This window comes from Prionailurus viverrinus, chromosome B1 (assembly GCF_022837055.1).
Source record: "Prionailurus viverrinus isolate Anna chromosome B1, UM_Priviv_1.0, whole genome shotgun sequence".
NCBI lineage: Eukaryota > Metazoa > Chordata > Mammalia > Carnivora > Felidae > Prionailurus > Prionailurus viverrinus.
The window spans coordinates 346372-351235 of NC_062564.1; the positions used below are offsets into that span (position 1 = coordinate 346372).

General features: G+C 48.2%; 1 pseudogene; it reads left to right on the forward strand.

Annotated features, from left to right (window-relative positions):
- Positions 1 to 220: 220 nt before the first annotated feature.
- LOC125163763 (ubiquitin carboxyl-terminal hydrolase 17-like protein 6) lies at positions 221 to 1811 on the forward strand (annotated as a pseudogene).
- The last annotated feature ends 3053 nt before the right edge of the window (positions 1812 to 4864 follow it).

The following is a 4864-nucleotide window of genomic DNA, read 5'->3' on the forward strand; positions in this document are numbered from 1 at the left end:
GTCTCTCTGCAGAAGAGGGACCACACCCTAAAACCCTTAGTCCCACCTCGAGCCTGTGGCTGATTGGATGACGTGTTCCTAGTCGTGTGGGTGGGGCGAGCAATAAAAGGGCTGGGGAGAGGGCCACAGCTATCATTCTGAGACAGGTCTCCTGAGACAAGCATCGCTCTGCAACGTGAGGCTCCACATGGGAGACCCTATGAAAGCTCTTTCTGGAGACATGAGGGCTGTTTTGTCCTACTGCCAAGAAGAGTTTCAGTTCAATGTCTTTCCCAAACTCAAATCTTGCTGGTCAAATATAGGTGGTGCTGAAGTCCACAGGGGACCCACTCTACCTCAGAAGTCATCACCATCATCGCAGACACTCTGCAACCTGCCTAACGGTTGGGCTCCCATGTCAATAGGTCTGCCCCCCCGCAAAGAAACCTGTGAGTTGGAGGAGACCTTCTGTGGTTGGGGCTGGACTGCAGAACCTGGGGAACACGTGCTATGCGAATGCGGCGCTGCAGTGTCTGACGTACACACCACCCCTCGCCAGCTACATGCTGTCCCAGGAGCACTCCCGAAGCTGTGGGAGGCAGCCATTCTGCGTGCTGTGTGCTCTGCAGGCTCACGTGACCCGGGCCTTCTGCCGCCCTGGAGATGTGATCCGACCCCGCCAGAACTGCTGGCTGCCTTCCACACACACACACAAGTAGGAAGATACCCATGAGTGTCTGATATTCACTCTGGATCCAACGCAGCAAGCGCGTTTGCGTGAGGACAAGACTTCAAGAGCCTCTCTGTCTGAGGACCTCACCCTCATCTGGCAAATCTTTGGAGGGCACTGGTCCAGTGTCTCCACTGCCCTGGTGTTTCCAGCACTTTGGACCCTGACCTGGATGGCAGGGCAGCTCACAGTGTGAGCCAAGCTTTGCTCCAGTTGGTGAAGCCTGAAGAGTTGGATGGTGAAAATGCCTATCATTGTAGTACTTGCCTAGACAAGGTATCTGCTTCCAAGACGTTAACTTTGTACACTTGCCCCAAGGACCTAATGCTGGTATTGAAATAATTCTCAGGTTCCACAGGCAGCAAACTGGCTAAGCAAGTGCAATATCCTGAGCGCCTTGACCTGCGACAGTGCGTGTCTGAGCAGAAGGCGGGATTGATAATTTACCTGCTCTATGCCGCGCAGGTGCATCCGGGGAGGAAATGTCACAGCGGACATCACTTCTGTTACATCAAAGCTGGGAATGGCCAGTGGTACAAAATGGATGACACCAGTGATGTGACTTCTGCCCTGAGCCAACATGCCTATGTCTTCTTTGACACCCAGACGAGTGAATTGGAAAGAGACCATGGGAGTGAACCAGCCAGTGGGGAGACCACATCACTCCAGGCTGACCATGCAGACGTGGCTGTGGCCCAAGGGGGGGTGAGGGGGGGCTCACACGGACCCCAGCATCAAAGTTCCAGACTTGGAGGACCACGTGGAAGAGACACCAGTGCAACCAATCACGTTAGACCAGTGGAGAGTCTTCCAAGAAAGGCACCATCCCAAGTCTGAATTCAACCTCAGGAAAACAGAATTTGTTCTTCCCGCCCATGCAGTCCTAATTCACCAGTCCAAATACAGAGAGGAGATGGAAAAGGATCATCCTGAACAAAACATCTACCGGCTCAACAACTTAGCCAGGGACATCCCACCTCAGAGGGCAACAAACATCGGCAAAGTCCCTTGTCTCACAGGCAGAGCCAGAGCTACCAAGAGGAAGAACAAGAAGGGACAGAGGTCTTGGGAAGCAGTCCAGGGTTCTGAGTGCAGGCTTTAATGCACACACCTGCACACATACACACTCAGCCACAAACATTCACTCACGGCCCCTTGTAGGACATTATGTGTGATCTGGACATGTGGAGGGCCCATCTATCTAGCTGTGTTCATGACATATGGCATTCAACTTGACCTGGAGAATACTGAGCTATAAGGCTGGCTGTGTACGATGATGTTCTTGGAGAGTTTTAGGTTTGTTACTGGATATTTGGAGGATTTCTCTCCTCCGTCAGCACCAAGGAGCACTGGGGGGCTATCGGAGCCTGAAAGGGCCAGAGGAGGTGGCCAGTCGGGCATGAAGGGTGGAAACAAGGCTGAGCACCTGGAGTCTCTGTGAAAATGCCTGATACTCACGGTCCTATCATCCCATCCCTTACTCTCTGTTTATTTCTAAAGTACGTTTGCCCAAAGATATTCACGTGTGGACGCTAGGTAAAGATGTGTTTGGAAATATCCAAACATGCACCAACAGAAGGAGTTTGAAACAAACTCAGTGCTTCCACACAGAGAAATGACAAACGACCAAGAAACTGGATGAACTACAGCTCCAACTGAAGGCAGACAGACTTTTCAGGAAGTTTTTGTGTCAAAGGGGAGGAACAGAAGTAAACAGCAATTGGTTAATTGTGCAAAGTTTTTACTTGCATAAATAATATGTATTCTGTAAAGTCTACACATGTCAACGTGAACATTGGCTGATTGCTTGGAAATGGTAAACAGCAAATAAATGCTTATTTTTCAGGAGATAAGTGGGTGAAGCCTTATTGGCTCGTGTTGATTAAATGAGGCTCCCTTAACAATCACCCTCCCATGAGCCTGCAGAGAAGATGGTGGAAAGGAACCTTCTCCCACCTGTAATCGCTCAGCCACCAAGCAGCTGTATCTTGTCCTGCTGAGTTTGCTACCACCCCCCATCTGACAATCTCCTACACATGGGAGGAGGCACGAGGATTTCCGGTCGGTTCCATTACAATCTCGGTCCTCAGTTGAACACCTCAGAAAAACAGTCCCAAATGGACACCTAGGCAGCGATGTGGTATTTAAGGTCAGGGTATGGATGGATGTTCTAAGTCATGATTCTATTTCTTGGGAGAGAGAATGACTAAATACGTTGTTGAATGGGAAATTAGTGCATGATCCTTAAATTCCTCCTATGTGAGTGGGACCACGTAGGAGCAATCTGGTCATTTGACAAGGGCATTGAAAGGTAAACACTTGCTTTTTTCAGTCCGTGTTAAACATAGAGATGTCACATTTATTAGAAACTAATGTCAGCAGTTGAACTTTGTACAGGAAATCATATTTAATTCTAGATTCTCAAATATCATAGCTGACAGAGGTAAAAAGATACCCTTTTTTCTTTTTTATAATATATTTTAAAATTTTAAGTCCAAGTTAGTTAAGAATTAGTGTAGTCCTGGTTTCGGGAGTAGAATTTAGTGATTCACTGGTTACATGTAACACCTAGTGCTAATCCCCACAAATGCCCTCCAGAAAGCTCATCATCCACTTACCCCATCCCCACACCCATTTCCCCTCTAGCAACCCTCAGTTTGTTCTCTATAGTTAAGAGTCTCCAGGGGCGCCTGGGTGGCTCAATCAGTTAAGCGTCTGACTTTGACTCAGGTCATGATCTTGGGGTTCATGAGTTCGAGCCCCGCATAGGGCTCTGTGCTGGCAGCTCAGAGCCTGGAGCCTGCTCAGATTCTGTGTCTCCCCTCCTCTGCTCTCTCTCTCTCTCTCTCTCTCTCTCAAAAATAAACATTAAAAATTAAAAAGAAAACACAAAAAGAGTCTCCGATGGCTTGCCTCCCTCTCTGATTTTATCTTACTTTTTCTTTCCTTTCCCCTATGTTCTTCTGTTTTGTTTTTTATTTCACATATGAGTGATGCCACTTCACTCTTTAATTAAAAGAGTTCAACTGGGCTAAATAGATGTTAGAGCCTGAATGACTTTAACCAATGAAATCCATTTTTACTTTTCATTTGATTCTTAATTAGGCAGAATCTTAGGTAAAATGCAAATAGTAGTGTATGTGCACCACAGCCATAAAGGGAAAAGCCTCAGAAAAATAACCACTCTAGGTCAACCTGTGATTTTGGTATCCAACCTTCTCTTCCTGGATTGACATCTGCATCTCACACACACACACACACACACACACACACACACACACACACACACACACACACACTTTGAGCTGGATCTCATGATAGCATCCATAAGCATCCTTTGAGCTCCCAGGACGACTATGGCCAGCTCCTCCTGGCTGACCTTCTGCCATGTGTTCCACCCACACCCGAGGAAGTCCACACACCTGGCTTTGCAACTCACAGGGGAGGTCACAAGACAGAGTGTTGCACGGTGCTCTCTGACCAGAAGGGGGCGTCACTGGCCAGCACAGGCATTACATAGGCTTCCAGGAGGACCTGACATTGGGCAGTTGCTCAGCCTGGCAGGTCTGAGTCTCCATGCCTTGCACTGCAGCCTGGGCATTCTCTGGGGCATAAAGGGTACCATGAACATTTACAGAAGGTCCAGTGGGCCCAGGATTTCCTCCTCGTAACTCCTAATTTTGGCCATGCTGGACCCTGGACTTTGAGCTAACGTAGAGAACACTGAGCTGCTGAGTGCTCTGGGGAACGGAACCCCAGAGTCTGATTTGTGTGGAGTCATGAAGGAGCAGTGACAGCATCCAGCTCAGTTTCACTGTGGGGACTGAAAGCCTCAAGTATTAGCTTGTTTACTGGAAGTTAAGATCCTTGTGGGTTCAGAGTGGGGCCCTGAGAAGAAAACATTAAGTAAAAACAGTTCAGACCCTCAGTTGGGAAGCTTCCAATTGAGTAGAGGAGAACCTAGGTTTTTGGAAGTAAATTTGTACTTGAAAATGGCTTCCTCTTGTGTCAAATGGGAAATTCAGATGTTGTTTTTAATTTTCTTTCCCATTTATTTTTGAGAGACAGAGAGAGACAGAGCACGAACAGGGGAGGGGCAGAGGAGAGACACGCAGAATCCGAAGCAGGCTCCAGGCTCTGAGCTGCCTGCACACA